Genomic DNA, 17,594 nt, shown 5'->3' with positions numbered 1-17,594 from the left:
AGGGCAGAAATACTTCATTTTATTGTATGCCATCACCCAGCAGTAAAAACAAAATTGTTAACTGAAGTAAAGGCATATGGGTTATCTAGGTATATTTTCTGATCCTGAATACACAGAAAAGAATAAATAAGTGGAAACTCCCCAAGTTGAAGAAACAGACTTCAAAGTAGCCATTTCAATTAGCCGCTAGGTTCCATAGTGCTACTGTATGATGTTCTAGGTAAGGATCTTGACTCATACAGATGCAAGCAAAAATGAACAAGGTTTTCATTACTGGAATGGCTGATAATGCGCACAGAAACAAAGCTGTGACATTACTATGGAACTTTGCTGCTAATTGAATTGGCCCCTCAATGTTAATAATGTCTGCCTTCTTAGAGTGCAATACATTGTTATAGCCCATATGCAAGTCTGTCTGTGGTCTATGCAGTCTATGGAAATATCTGGACTCTGATTAACATCTCCTTTTGCACAAATAGGTAACATTGTTACTTTGGCATTTTTTATTTAATTAAAATAATATAGCAATATTAATGGAACAGTTTTCAATCCCTAAACTGGTAGTACAGATTTCACATATACTTATTTTGGAAACTCCCAAGCAAAGTTTAAATGTTCAGACAATATCAATTTGCATTTTGCTTAGTTACAGTTACAAATATCATAGTTCATATAAACTTAAATATTTCATTTTATTGAAATACATATGTCAAGTTTGATCGTTTTATGATATTTGATGGCATGTTTTAAAGTAGCAAGAAAAGTCACTTAATGAACACACAAATCCCTTCTACAAATTCACTTCAACACAAGACAATCATCATTATCATCTACTTCTACTTGTTGCTGAAGTGTAAATACATATTTGGCTTCAGTTAAGGATGACCCTATTTTAATATACCTGTCAATAGCAGACACAAAATCCCATTTACCAAGCTGAAATGTTATTTTTATGTTGATAGCCACAGCATTGCCGGCTATCAATAACAATAGTTACTGCACCAATACTTGCTCATGTCTAAGCAGGTGAAATAGACCAAAATAGTCCATTTCCATCTTTTTGGAGCCTACCTCTTTCAGAAAATGTACGTTCCTGGCTCAGTAGCTCTCTTATAGGGACACTTTCTTCCCATGTTAATGATTTGTTCCTGGCTGTTAGTGTCCATGACAATGGCCATGTTTTTAATATTAATATTAAGCAACTACATAGACCACAGCAACTACACAGTACCACTTCTCTAGCTTTGTATGCCAGGGACAATTCTTATCACCTATTTTTACTGTACTGTAACACACATATAAAGAGTGTGTGACTATTCAAAATGCATGTTCTTATTGCTTATCTGTTTTTAAAATCACTACACTGACTTCTAACCATTCTCTTCTAACCAAACCAGTTCCCACAGTCGTATTTCCCAATATTACTCCAGGCAAATTAGAACAAGATATTTACAAAACAACTGCTTGACAGTGACCTGTAATGAAAAATTATCCTTGAACATATTACACAGGTATACATAGGAAGGCATATGTCCCTTCTTCAGCGAATGAGCATTGTAATGGCCACTTATTTTACCTCATGTCCTAGTAGAAGTAGAGTTAATAATGTTCTGCATCTTCTTCCACACTGGTGGACTGAAGGGGGTGACTCATGGGGCATTTGCCATTTACTCAATGCACCTGGGTTCCTAACTTTCTATTTGTGGTGATCTGGGCTTCACTGATGGATTCACTCATGATATATTAAACAACATTCTCCACCCAACCCAAAGTTGGAAAATGATTTAAATTTACAATAATCACAATTGCAATGCCCTTGTTTTTAGAAGAAAGTGGTTCTCCGGACCTTCTGCCAAGATAAGGTTATCTATGGTCTGTCCTGAGAGGGGAGTTCTATGCAGTCTGAAAGGTCTGCAGATATTAAAGTGGGAATTTGTGTGGGGGGGGGGGGGGGGACATTTGTGTTAGAGCTAATAGTGGAAACTGTCCCACTGATGAACCCATGCAGTGCCCTTTCAGAATCCTAGAACGCTGCAAATTGAGCTAAAATTAAAATTTTTGCCACGCATTGCTCCCAGCACTCAGAGCTATACCGATGCCAACCATCCACATGTAATATCGTTGAAAGCTATCCTGTTTGCAAAATCTGTCCTCCTGACTAACCACTGGAGACATTAACTGTACACGAGCCGAAAGTCATTGCCCATTTGCCCAGTCAAATCTTGTCCTGATTAATTTACCCCTTCTCCCAGACTGCTCACCCTGATCACATCATCCACTAGAATTGGTCCAGGATTTCAAGTGAATTGACATTGTAATTGACATTGTGGAAACTGCTTTTGTCTCTATATGAGGAGCACATGTTGCAAGAATTTTGAGATACACATATACCATCTACCTCTCAGTGATGTGTAGTAGTTCTTACAAGAGTTACGATTGAGAAAAATACACTATTCTTCTCAAAGGTCCTGCAAGACACCTATATCAGCTAAATTCCTCCTACCACTCTAATCCATCCCCGGATGTCCTGTGCCTTGAAGCCCGCGTCCCGAGTCAACGCTCGGCCTACTATCCTAAAGTCCTGATCCTAAGTAAGCTGTCAGGAGGAACCAGTCACAGCTATAGATATGCTGAAGCAGCTACATATACCAAACGGGTCCAGTTGCCGGCTACTGGTGGCATGGACTACACTTACAATTAGTTAGAGAGTGTCAGTAATGGCAAGTACTGACTCGAAGAGAAACTTCTGAAATATTCCTCTCCCAGACAGTATGGCAGAGGAACCAATTCTGCCACATGTCCCACATAGCAGAGCAGCAAGTGAACCATATCAGGCCTGCACCTTCCTTCTAATTGTGGAAAATTGTAGAGATAAGGGTTTAATATAAAAATATTACTGTGGGAAGTTATTTGATGGTCTTCCAATATCTCAGGGCCTGTCCACAAGTACCTTTTAACATTTATTTAGAAAGAGTTCTTAATAGAACCTACAGATGTTTTTACCACTCATATTTTTATTGCAGTGTATGTGGATGAATGCTGCATCATCAGTATAGGGACCAATGAACCCTATATGCTTGCAACAGATTTCTTCCTCTTCCCTTACATGTGTATTCCGTGTAGACATTTTTAAAAACACTTGTGTGAATGAGTCCATTAGTCATTCAGTTTGCAAAACTAAAAATAAGATATTCATGATTATATTGAGGTCAGCAAATTGTCCATGATATGTAACAGAACGTAACACCACTCAATAATATGGGACCCTCTATCTATAGGATACTTGATGACATGAGAATAAACAGTTGGGGAGGGTAGAGTGCATTGCCAGTAGTATTAGAAGAATCGTGATTGGCCAGTATGGTCCACCTGTCCTCTAGACATATCCTGCTTTGCCTAATAATTGTCACTGTGGTAGTCTAACCATTGTGGTGTGTAGGCAAAACAATGTAATATCTGATTCTTATCCAACACCTCAAAATCTTTAAGTATTGTTCATAATGAAAAAACAGACAACAAAATGTATTTTGCAGGTATAAATGCCATTGCTAAGCATAGTGGGTTGACATAAACAGTAGTTTTGCAGTAAAATATATGTGATTAGTCATGCACATGAAACCTATTATGCCATGCCACAAAAGATTTGGTTGATTGATTTTATTGTTTGTTTGGTAATAGACTGTATAACAATAGTCTGCTTTGTAATGCCAGCGCAAACAATCATTCCAATACTCAATGGTTGCAGTGAGGGGTCTGGAGGGGGGAAAAATAAAAAAAATTGCAGTAGTATACACAGGTTATCATTTTGAAGGGCTGGGACATCTTACAGGTTCCAACAGACTTTAAACATTTTCACACAAGACTTTAGGAGGGGTACTTATCCAAATATGTTAAATGTTAAATTTGTAAAACGGATAAAGAATCTTTCCCATTACCGACATGCCTTGATTGGGAATCTTATTGTACACATGGGCTATCCATGGGAATGATGGATCATTTTTTTTTTTTTTAACAATGCTGCCTGTGTCTCTTCAAATGTGCAAAACAATAAAAAAAAAGGGTTTTTATTCTGGGGCGCAAACCCAGTTGTGACACAAATCTTTTTCCACATCTCCTTCCTCTTTACTTACAGCTGCGAAGATAGCTCAAAGATGCATAACTGGAGGGTATCAGAGGCACCTAAAGGTACAGATACTAAACCAGCACAGTTGATAGAGTACCTCCACCCAAGGCGAGGAGTCTGAAGTGACACAGATGCTCACCAGGGACCTCAGCAAAGAGGTGTGGACTTTGCTGCATGTGCCATGCAGGTCACAGCCCTTGAATTTGTATTTAAGATTGATTGTCTACAAAAGCAGGATGAAGGTCTAACTAAATTAAACTGTAACTGTAACCGAATACCCTCAAGATGATACCCAACCAGGAGGAACAACACAGAAAGGCTAGGACTCAGAGTAGCAGAACTAAAAGGAATAAATAGGAAAAGCACTGGAAGGAAGGTATTTTCAGGAGTCCATAAATAAATGTTGTACACCATAGTGTTCTTGGCTCCAATACAAACATACATAGATAGATACAAGCTCTGGCACCCGAGAGTGCACTGAGAGGTTTAAATAGACAGTCAATGACACAGAAGGTGGGGAGGAGGCCTAGACATTTACAAAGGTCCGGCGTGCATGACCAAGATGGTGCCTGAGACCGGTCAACACCGGGAAGAAGGAAATCCAGCTTCGACAAAAATAGAAGAGACAGTTCTCCGGAATCCAGGGATTCGCCAAGTAAGTCCGGTGTGTGACAGAAAGAATGCTCTTTGACAACCAAATTTAGTCCAAAGAAATAGAATTTTTTAGTCTCAGGTCATAGGAGATTCTATATGTGATATGTTTGCTCAGGGTTCATGTGTGCATGCTATTTGCTTGCATTATACTAAAATTTATTATACTGTCGTGGCCAGAAATATTGGCACCCCTGCCCTTTTTTAAAATAAATCACAATTTCCTCTAAACAGGTGAACTTAAGGTATTTGGTCTTCACAATGCTTTTGCTGATAGTATAGAGAACATTTGTTTTAGATCGTTAATTTCATACTGTATATCCTTTTAAAGACAGAAAATGAAAAGAAATGTCATTGACAAAATTATTGACACCCTAGGCTTAATATTTAGTAGCACAGCCTTTGGTTAAATGCTTCCTATAGCCATGATCTACCTGCACCTCTCTGCTGACAGTTTGGTAAACTCTCCTTATGCAAGCTGTTCTCCTGGATTTGAAGAATCTTCTCCCAGGTGCTGTTGTCACATCTCTCCACAGGTGTTCTGTGGGATTTAGAGCTGGATTCATTGCTGGCCATTGAACAGTCAAGCATCTTTGTCTTGAACCATTCCTGGTTACTTTTTGAATTGTGTTTGGGGTCATTGTCCTGCTAGGACATCCAGATTTTTGGACACTGGGTTCAACATTGCACTCCTAAATGGTTTAGCAATCCCAGGATTACATAATGCTATGCGCATGTTCAATTCATCCATTGCCAGAAGCAGCACAGCCACCCCAAAACACTGAAGCTCCTCCATACTGTAGGAAGGTATTCTTTCCATTTAGCTTTCTGTTAATATAGGGATGCTGTGCTATACCAAAAAGCTCTAACATGATCTCATTAGTCCACATGACATTCACCCAGAAGGAATATGGCTTGTTCAAGTATGTTTTTGCAAACTCCAGTCTGGTTTTTTATGTCTCTATCCCACCAATTGAACAATCCTGTGCTGCAATCTTTGATCAAGTTGTCGCTTTCCATGGAGGTTTACTATAGTGTCATGAGCCTTAAACTCCCTAATTACATTACATATAGTGGAAACATAAAAGCTCTCTGGAAATTGATATGTAGCCATGATATTGCCTATGCATGGCTACAATCATCTGACCTCCTCAGACAATTCTCTGGCTTTCTATCTTTGCTCCATGCTAATTGCAGCATACACAGTGACACAAAACAGGATTGAGTCCTTTTCTACATTCAAGATTATTTAGCAAAAAAAACTACAATGGTGCCAATATTTTTGGCCACAACGGTATATTTATTTGATGTAGTTTATAATTCGTTGTTGCAATGTTCTTGTTTTTTCTTAAATTTAGTATTATATTGAAGAAAAATAAATCTCACTTTAATCTTGCAGCATTGATGAGAGAAATCCTGCAAAAAAAGGAAACTATACAAAATAGTGACAGAAACCATAATAGTTTATCCAAATTTCATTTAAACACGTTTTAATATTTTCATTACTATCCTAAAAAGAGCCTGACAGTGATTTAAACTCTAAAATAGGACATCTGCCATTACCACGTCAGCAAGCAGAGCATTTGGCAGATATCTAGATTGACCAAATAAAATGTAAATAAAACTGGTTTTCTTTACATTCTCTTACCCCACTCACACCCAGGAGACTTTATATTCTGACACTTTCTCAGACACACCTACATATCTAAACTCAAATATAGATACACCCAATGTGCTAATACCCATCCATTCAGATTTTAAATGTACAAAGCCATCATATGGAATATTCTGCTCACAATGATTAACAACTTGTACATCCACTATCTGGATTTACAACCTTCAGTAAGAGCATTGAGTAACTGCTGCCTTTCCCAAAACGGGTTATACAGCCTTCCACAGTTTACAAATGTTTATTTAATATATGCTCAAACTAACAGAATTTTTAATTAATTGTGCAGAGAACAATGTTCTATCCTCTTTTACTTCCAAACATGTTCTCTTTATTTCAATAGTGCTGTGGTAAATGGCTCTTATACAGATACATGTTTCTACATATTTCAGATGTGCTACCTCTGATGCAATAATTATGTCAGAAATATAATTAAAGGCTTTGTAAATTCAGGCTAGAAGGGCTCTGCTACAAATTGCTGGTCAGGTCACTGACGAATAAATAATTTACAAGAATGTATATTAAGAAATGTAATTCAACTGCTTTAGAGAGACAAGGGCTGCCGCCCCCCTTCCCCAGGTTTCCATTCTGTTAAATATAACGCTTTTGTATTCATTAGTTATGGGAGGTTTGTCAAATGCTCTCAAAAATAAAGAGACTAAACAATGTATAAATCAGAAGCATCTTTTTGACTTCGTGAAATTATGGGTTTGGTGGATTTTGTTTTTTTTAGAAAACTATGTTTTTGTGATACACTGCTCACGGTCTCCTATTTCTTGCAACACTGAGAAAAATAAAAAAATGTCAAATGTCATTTGATATATAGTTTGCTAAGCACAGTTTATCTTAAAAAAGCGTGTATGATTAGGAAGTTGTATTATTATCATCAATACTGCATAAAATGATGAACACAGCTACCACACTCTCACCTATCAGAGAGCAAAGACACTAGCGATTTACAAACACCAGGAAAAAATAAATCCCGATCAGCCAATTCATGTGTACACACTTGTACGCGATTAACTTCAGATCGGTGCTCTTCATCGGTCATAACCATCGGTTGGCTGTCAGACCGTCGCTCAGCATGGATCTGCCCCATGCTCTCAGTCTGTATTCCGAGGTATGTGTGCCTGTCCTCTCCCCCCCCCCCCCCCCCTCTCATTTGTCGTTCCAAGTCTGCAGAGTGCATATACACTGCAGAATTGAAACAATGTTGTTCTATTGCTGAACAAGATTTTCGCATCAGTTTGAAAATTCACCCAATCATCGGCCTTAGGCTAGGTACACACTTCAAAAAAATTTTCAATCAATGTTATCTCTAACGATTTTACAGACGACTGAAATTTTGATACAGCGCTGCGGAATCAATGGCCCTATATAAATAAATGGTGATGATGATGATGATCAGTCTGCCAATTGTTGTGTACATATTATACCCGGCATACCTTCAGATCTGTTCTCTTCACTGTGAAAATCAGAGGGATTTTTTTTCTCTCTTCCTGGGTGAGGAGCTGTCAATGTTATGCAGTTAACCCGTGTCCCAGTGAGGTGGAGAGATGTCAGAAACCAGAGACATTAGGGAAACACGTAAATTACTAACTAATACAGACAAAGCAGCTCCTTCTGCACCCATAACACTGGTTTTGGCAAGAGAATGTTAATGTTATAGTAAAGTGTATTACCTTATCCCTATATGTCACACACCCAGGAATGATCATTACACTCTGCCATCATTATAAAAACCATAGCTTTTGTGAAGTACATTGGTCAGAATTTTATCGGTCCATCAAAACTTAAATCTACTGGTTACCGGTACCCAAACTGTTTTAAAAATTGCAGCTTTGAGGCTACCAACAGCATTTTATTTATTGATTGAATTGAAGAATGTGAAGCTCACCTCTAAATACACTCTGACCCCCTCCCTCTCAGGTGTCCCCCTCTCATGCCCCAGTGCCTCACTGAGGAGGCTACTCACTTGTTCCCCGTCATGCTGCAAAGCTACCTGAACCACAGCTCTGCCCCTCCCTCTGTACCTGTCCAGGCTTGCTGTTAGATTGTCACTCGGCAGGGATCCACCCTCATGCTCTCAGCTGGATGCTTGAGAGGTTTCCACTCCAGTTATTTAAGGCATGTGCACCTGCACCCCCCCCCCCCCTCATCTGTGGTTCCAATTCTGTAAAGTGCATACACACAGCAGAATTGGAACGACATTGTGCCATCATTAAACAACATTTTCAACTCAGTTTTAAAATTTCGATCAATGATTTTATGTGCTCTGGAACAATAATCGTTCATCTTTCCAGGGCACAAACTTCTGTGATATCGGGTCAACCAGTTGTTTATCATCTGATTGGCCCGATAATCGTCTGAAAACACAGTAATTTGTACCTAGCCTTACACAAAGTAGTATTTTCTCACATGGCCTTTTGGGCTTACTCTGCCACCCTGATCATTTGCTACCCTTTGTGGGACTCGCTGGATTGTCAGCAGCTTGGAGCTGGCGTATCACCTCTTTTCTTGTTGCTCTGGCTAAACTCACCTGACTGTTTATCTTGGATCAGGACTGCGGGGCAGCTGGCAGACAGTGGAGGCCGGACGCGGGCCTCAATGCAGGACAGTTGCGAGACAGAAGTGTGCACTTTAATCTAGCAGCAAGCAGGATGTTGGTATAGATGAAGTTGTATTGTTCTTATAAGAACTGTTTAGTTGCACACAACACTTGAAAGTAGTGAGGTTACACACAACTCAATTTTACATTTACTTCAAGGACAACATACAGCCAGAGCTGAACGAGATTTAGCACTCCCCTCTGCCCTGGCGCCACTAAGACTGGAATGGAAGATTTCACCTTTAAGTCTGTACACTATACACTGTAGAAACTGTTGATAAGCCAGAACAACCCATATTTTAGGCTATTTACAATAAGCAAAATAGCTTTGACACGAAATGTTCATCAAGCTAGTTAATAGACTTTACCTGACCCCCTCTAGAATCCATAAAATGTGGCCCTCCCAGTCTAAGCTGTGCTGGAGACAATGCTCGTTGGTTGGGGATTTGCTTCATATCTTTTGGACATGCCCGGTTTTGCGCTCTTTCTGGGCTCAGGTATTTGACCTAGCTAAGAAAGTGACCAAATTAGATCTTCCTCAGACCCCTGAGATTGCCCTTCTCCAGGTATCTCCGCCTCATGTCCCGAGACAGGCCTGTTATGTCTTTAATCATATATTTATTGCCGCCATAGCCCAGGCATGGAGAGCACCGCTCCCCCCCTCTCTGTCAAAGGTAATTACCAAAGTCCAGTATGCATTTGAAATAGAAACACTAGATGTCCCTTATTCAATGAAACCATCTTCCCCATTGATGAAATGGTTTGAATGGCATGTCTACGTGACTGACGGGGGTGGGGCTCCAGTAAATTACCCTTCTTCTCCTCCCCCTGCTATTGGTGGTTCTTTGTCAATAGTTGCGCCCTGATTGACTGTTTATGTTGGGTTTTCCTAGACCTAGGCCAGGTCTGGTGAGTTAGTTTAAAGTTCCACAGTAAACTGAATATTATATATTGTATACTGTCTATAACTTGCAAATGCTATATTGTTGTGTTCGAACTCCACCCCCCCCTTCTTTTCTTTCTGTACCACCCATTTACTTAAAAAATTTCAATAAAAACTATGATAAAAAAATAAAAAAATAGCTTAGACACTTCAAACTGCACAGATGCATCTACATATCCTCCAATGTGAACAACACTGGAGCAGAAGTATGCATTGGCCGACCGGATGAGATAGCCAGAGCAGATGCTTTCCTACTTTAGTATGGAGTAGACTAAAAAGAAATTTCATTTCTCGGAGTGAGATTATTTAACTAACATGAAGTAACGCGTATTATTAGGCTTGTTGTGAGGAAGGGCACACAAACACTTTAATTTTGAACCAGTTCTGAACTGGCGGAGGTTGGGTCTCATCATATACAAGGTGCACAGACTAAGGGTGAGGTCTGCAGTTGGCACTTGTCCTTATCAATCATTTTATGAATTAGAAAGAAAACTGTCTATTTGCTGAAGACACTATATAGGATTATTAACAGAGACACAAAATCACAACTCGGCTGTGAAATATCAGATTAAAGTTTAATGCAGATAAATGTAAGGTTATGCACCTTGGCCATGGAAATAACTGTTACTTACATATTCAATGGCACACAATTGGGGAAATAGATGTAAAAAACCTTAGGAATACTACATGACAGAAAGCGGAGAAGCATCACACAGTGCCAGGCAGCGGCTGCAAACCTGAATAAAGTCCTGGGAAGCATAAAAGCATGCGATACACAATGTAAAAGTACTATGTTTGCAAGTCACTACTTAGACCATGAACATGGGGTATAGGAGAACTTGAGAGGGTTCAGAAGTGAACAATCTCATTAACAAACAGGAATGGAAGGATTAATAAAGAGAGGTTAGGAAAACTCTATTGATTGTGGGGGAGAAAAAAAAAACAAAAAACAGGTCATCAAATTAAAATCCGTAAGATATATCTGCAATCAAAACAACGCTTTGTCTAATAAACTTTTCACAGAAAGGGAAAAAAAAAAGAAAAAAAAAAAAAAAGGAGGGTTTCACCATCAGCATTAGGAAGGGGTTATGTACTCTAAGGATGACTAAGCTTTGATGCTTTTCTTATGGTCTGATGATGACAGGGTCATGAGACGACTTACTATCCATCCCTACTTCTGATTAAATATTGTTTGAGATTGGCAAAACATACTGTGATTTACTGAGAAACAGCCTAACTAGCGGCCAAAGTTGTAGCATGTATGTGTACTTTAACAGCAGTGAGAAATCCTTGTCAGTACAATTCTAATTATATCTGAATGGAAATGTGTGTGTATAATATGCTAGATATACCGTATTTCCCCATGTATATGACGCTCAACTGTATAAGACGCACCTGTATGAATCATGTGAAAAAATTGAGGATAATGTTTATAGTCTTTTGCAGAGTAATTGGTGACTGCAAATAACCTTATCCTCAATTTTTTCACAGAGTAATTGTGCAGCGGGTACAGAGAGGAGAGACGGAGTTCTAACACTATTGCTAATTCTGCCTTACCATGTCAGATGCTTCTTCTGTATGTAAAGTCTTCTTTCTTCTGTCCATTCTGATCCTGATGCTGGAAAGTCATCACGAATAGGACAATAAGCGACTTTCCAGCATCAGGATCAGAACGGACAGCAGAAAGAAGACTTTACTGAACAGAGGAAGCATCGGACAGGGTAAGCGCTACTACCCCTGTATAAGACGCACCCAGTTTTTAGACCCAAGATTTTGGGGAAAAAGGTGCGTCTTATACATGGGGAAATACAGTATTCAGTTTTCTACAGGTATAAGTATAAGCACCTACAGTTGTTCTTTTATTGTATTCATATAGTACATTCATATTGCAATGCAGCTAATCCCTAAAAAAAACAAAAAAAAACAGGCGAGGGCAAATTTTGACACTTATTTTCTGTTCAGTTGTGAGATGTATTCTGTAATGCAGCACTGGCAAATCAATTCAGTTCACCAGACTTAAATGGTGGTGGGGTGTGTGTACGTATGCACGCCGAGGATCTGTTATTACAAGCCAGTCTTTTTTTGGCTGGGACTGTGAGAGGAATGGAGAAGCCTCTGGTCTCTGGCTAAGAGGAGGGTATCACCAGTGCCGGAACTCACATCACATAGTCAATCACTGTACACACACACACACACAAACACGTCAGTTGTATAACGAAACATAGGAAGTCGCCGCCCGCAGTAAGCACTCAGCGCGCGACCACATGACCAATCACAAGCTGAGCAGCGTCACAACCAGGGTGTATAAGGTACGCATGCATCGGACTCGACACACAAGCAGCTCACATGCACCAATTTATTTATTTTACCGCCGACCTGCTACACTCGACAGGGCAATTCAAGTCCACGTGGACCAAACATTAAATGTTTAAAAGTTACTTTTAAAACTTGGAAAATCCGTCGAAAAAAGGTGCTCAGTTCCGGGTAGTTCTATGACAATAAAAAGCACTGGGTATCACCTTTATAAAATCTTTTCATGTAGCGGAATAGTGCAACTATCGCTATTATTTACCTGTCTCCCGCAAGCTTTAACAATTAGTTTGCCACCTATTTGATGTGATTAAATAAATCGCTGGTTATGATCTGTTTAAACCCAAGAATCACTCTTCCATCTAGACAATGTGGAAGAGCCGTCCAAACTACTAGTAAACAGTGTACTTTATAATTATAACTTTCTTTACTTTTTTTCAGGTCCTGTGTTTCTTCATGACAACATACAGTTTGTTATAAAAAGTAGTTAAATATTACTAAAATTCTAATAAGTAGCAATAATCTAGCTTGTATAAATACAGAAATGGTTACATGCAATAAAATCAAATGTCTGGTTTCAAAAGAACAAAATACACACAGCTAAAAGAACGTTACAACTGGCTCATTGTTAGACACTGTTCACAGGAAAATGAAGCCAACAATGACTTGATATTCTAGGAATTTATCATAACTCCCCATTGTGTATGATTATCTAATAATCATTTAGCACTGCAAATAAAGGATTTTGGCAAATTCACGGTGTTGAAGGAAAATCACGTCATCCACTGTTTCCCGAGTCAAGATTTATATAGAAGTCTAAGTGAAAAATGAAAGGTCAAGATCTGTGTCCGTATATAGTGATAAAAAAAACACTGTAAAGCCTTGTTAGGAAGTTGCAGCAGATCCGGTTTCAAAACTTCCCACAGACATTGTGTCCAATGTTGGTGCAATTTCCACATCAGAGACCGATCACTAGTGGAGTTGTCACTGAAACCATGTTATTTGTTTTTTGGGGACATATGGGGCTTCCAAATGGTGGTATAAAAACAAATATATATACATATATATATTTTTTACAAGCATTGCAAACGGACACAACTAGCAAAATGCATTAAATTAAAAATGGGAAATGTCATGAAAGCGGTTGATGAAGCCCCAGAAATGGATCTCCAAATCTTAATCTGGTGGTTATTCTGAGTATAGGGATATCAGATATGTTGATTTGATTTAATGCCCGATGCAGTTATAGGACCCAGAAACAAATGTTTATTGGGGAAGATGACTTTTTTTTTTGTTTAAATTCTTTTATTAAATTTTTTTTTTTTGTTATCCTATTTCGTACCTGGGGTTCAGATAGACACAGGTGAGAGCAGATGTATGCTTTTCAGCATTTTAATCATTATCACCAGTGATCTATTGCTCTCCCTATAGGATCACTATGGGTTAACTTTTTTCTTTTTTACAGAGAATTGTGACATTGCATCTGCTTTAATTTACAATTGGGAAAGTTGTTCGTGGCTAATTAATACTTTGCATCGATCATGAGTAAAACTACCTTATCAGACGTGTATGCAACTGGTCATACTAGAACCTATCCGAGACCAGGGACTATGTATAAAACAGTTACAGCTGAATAAGTCCATAGCCATGAATAGGACATTCTATTTTTAACATTCCTATATTGGACATTTACCATTTGTTTTTGAGATTTTCTCTCTTGGGAACTTGAATGCAAAAAGCTTCCTAGGCAAAATATTCCCTCCTTATAAATAACATCTATATTTTATAGATCCAGAACTTACTGTATCAGTAATAAAACCTAAAACAAGTTGTATAATAATGTAATGATGTTAAGTGGATGTTTCAGTAAATGACAAATGCTCAGTATGCCACAGAAACCACCTGTGTTTCACATGTAGCTTGTAACCTTGTTGTTATCTGCATTTTCCCTCTCCAAAATCATCTGGCTGGAGCCAGCCTCCATTAGCTGCCACTTGTTTGAAGGGGGTAAGGACGCAATGCCGGAATTAATCACTGCAGATAAGGGGGGCACTTGGAACTGTTGCAAACAATTCAGAGATAAGTTAACAAACACATTTAAAATACTTCTACTTATGCAGCACAAACCACCATCAGCTAATCAGTGCTCGCATTTATTAAAGAGACTTTTTTAAATTGCTTGATAACAGCGAGGAAATGCTGTCACATATCGGAATGACAAATATTAAATACAAATGGAATTCACTAGAAGAGACAGGAAATACAGAATGAGATAAAGAACATTAGAGGGGGACAGAGTACAACATGAGCCCAAACATGCAACAGCTGCACATTGGATGTGCATACATACTAGAGATGCTCAGCTCAGATCCATGAGAACCAAGCCCACCCGAACTTCGCAGATCCGAGTACCAAGCTGGCTCGGTACTTTTGCGCGCCCTCAGAAGTGAAAATGAGGGAAAACGTCATTGCTGTGTCGTCAGATCTCGCGAGTTTTGGATTCTATAAGTACCGCCCTCCACGGAGATCCGGCACCATTTCACAGAGAGACACAGCACGGGTAGCACGGTTCTTGGCAGTCTCTAGAACAGTTTGGCAGCGTCATAGCTAAAAACAGAAAGAGGAGGGGTGGCAGTTTTCTTAAAAGTCTCCAGTGACATTCTACGGAGTTATAGCTTACAAAGAAACAGGAGAAGTTCCAGTGTTGTTGCCAGTCTACGTGTCATTGCCAATTATAATTGCCGAAATAGAAATAATAGGGCTGTCATTGGTCTTAAAAATCTGCAGTCACATTGTACTGTGTTATTATAGCGCACACAGAAACAGGAGAGGTACCAGTGTTCTTGCCAGTCTACAGTCTACGTGCTATTGCTCCATTGCCAATTGTCATTGCTGAAATAGAAATAATAGGGCTGTCAGTGTTTTTAAAAGTCTCCAGTGACAATCTACTGTGCCATAGCTCATACAGAAACAAGCGGGGTGGCAGTGTCCTTGTCACTCTCCAGTCTTCAGTAACATTGTTCTTGTCACTCCAGTCTTACTGCCGCTGGTCACACAGAAACAGGGGAAGCAGTGTTCTTGTCACTCTCCAGTCACATTGTTCTCGTCACTCTCCAGTCTCAGTCATATCATAATGATACTAATCCCTCTACTTCGTGTACTAAATCCTATGTTCAACGGCATAGTGGTTTTAAGTCAGGGAAACAAAAGTGTAAAACAAAAGTGTAAAAAAAAAAAAAAAGCTTGTACCTTTAGGAAAAAAACACCTCTCTAATAAAAGTGAAAATTTACTGTAGAAACACATAAAAATTGCCAACATGCCATTCTACCCGAAATATTAACAAGCATACCAACATCAGCTACCTCCCTCCTCTCAGCTACATCCCAGCACCTGCAATCTACACAGTCATCATCCTCACCCTCCTTGGTGTGAACATCATCCTCACACAATACTAATTCATCCCCGCCAGAATCCACCATTACAGAAGTCTCTGTACTTTGATGTAATTGCTGGTAATGGCCTTTCCCTTGGAATTTGCTGTTCATTTTACGACAGAGCGGTCACAATTTTCGGCCAATTCTTTTACACCGGACCAAAATGTTGTGCTGACTCATCTGCATCACCACTGGGTGTCTTGGGAAAGCTTCGCTTTTTTTCCTAGCTGCAGTTACCAAAGAAACTGAGGGAGGATGAGTTGTCATGTCATGTACCACTTGAGCCAGTGGCGGATCCAGGGGGGGGGCGATCGAGGCCCCTAGCAGGGGCTTGCTGCCGGCGGCTGCACACTATGTGCAGGTCCGTTGGGCAGTGACAGACAGGGACAGTGTGCTGCCCGGCTGCTCGGATTGTGTTTTTAAACACAATCAGAGCATCCGGGCAGCACACTGTCCCTACCTGTCACTGCTGAACGGAACTGCACATAGTATGCAGCCGCCGGCAGCCTCAGATGTCAAAAAGGGGGCGGGGCCTAAATCCACCCCCCCTAAATCGCCCCGGGTAGATGTATTCTCTAGATCCGCCCCTGACTTGAGCTGTCAGCTTGCTGACTAGAAGCTCATTGCATCTCTTGAGATCTGGGTCAGCTGGAAAGAAAGAGAAGACATAGCTCTTATACCTAGGATCATGCACAGTTGCCAAAATGTAGTGATCCGATTTCAAGATGTTGATAACTCTCGGATCCTGTCGAAGCGAATAAAGTACTTGATCTACAAGTCCTACATAGTTAGAGAAATTGAAGGAGGAGATGAAATTAAGCAATTCCGCTAGCTGCTTTTCCAAAATTCTAATTAGGAGAATCACTTGACTCAAGCTAACAGTGTCTGAACTCACTTCACAGGTGACTACTTAGAGTGGTTTCAGCACCTTGCACAAAACGGAAAGTATTCTCCACTGCGCTGGACTAAAGTACATTCCCCTCAAATTCGATTCTTCTTGCAGCAGCTACAATCTCCAACATGCTGTTGCAGAATGCCGAAAATGACTCAAATTATTTCTGGACACAGACAGCATCTCCTGCATGTCACTGTCATTTTTTAAAAAGCTCGGTACCACCAAGTTGATTGTGTGAGCAAAATAGGGAATGTGATGGAATTCTCCCCACTGTAATACTCTCACAATATTGGTGGCGTTATAACAAATTACATATCCTCAGGAGAGTTCAAGCGGGATAAGCCATGTTGAAATTACATCCCTTAATTTTTCAAACAGGTTGTCAGCGGTATGGCTCTTAGCATATCCAGTGATACACAAATGTAGGATACTACTTTGTATTTGCAACAGGATGAAGGGAATATTCGTGTAGCCGACGACAGCGCTACTGAGAATGATGGTGATGATATTGTTCGTGTCCTGCACGAGTGGAAACAGTTCTTGCCAGTAATAAGGTCAACTGCCTCAAATGCATCTATATATTGGTTTAAACCTCTGTTCAATGCAGCGTATTCCAAGATGACGGATTCCATGCTGCCCACATGTTCCATGTCACAATCTGTCTGAAGCAGATGTAATGCCACTCCAGTTGTAATATCCATTCCTGTGTCTATACAAGTTTGGCAGTTCTTCAGGGATGAGAGGGAGGTATCCAGAGAGGGGAAGGAGATTAAAGATGTGGCACGAGCGAACATGGTTTAATAATGTAAAGTTCACTGACAGCACTGTTGGGCTTAAGGCAGCTAAGCTATTGGTAGCTTGTTTTGTGGGGGCCCAAACAAACCAAGCACTTCAGCCACAAAAGTGGCACACCTTGTCGCTGGAGTGCTTGCTTTGTTAAAATGTACATGTCCTTTTCAA

The 17,594-nt window shown here is 39.8% G+C and overlaps 1 protein-coding gene across 2 annotated transcripts in view; it reads right to left on the bottom strand.

The window, feature by feature from the left end:
• Positions 1 to 17,594, bottom strand: part of KANK1 (KN motif and ankyrin repeat domains 1) — a 175,771-nt gene that overhangs the window by 96,787 nt on the left and 61,390 nt on the right. The gene's annotated exons all lie outside the window — the stretch shown is intronic.

Source organism: Mixophyes fleayi, chromosome 1 (assembly GCF_038048845.1).
Source record: "Mixophyes fleayi isolate aMixFle1 chromosome 1, aMixFle1.hap1, whole genome shotgun sequence".
Taxonomy (NCBI): domain Eukaryota; kingdom Metazoa; phylum Chordata; class Amphibia; order Anura; family Limnodynastidae; genus Mixophyes; species Mixophyes fleayi.
This window is presented reverse-complemented; position numbering and strand designations above follow the sequence as displayed.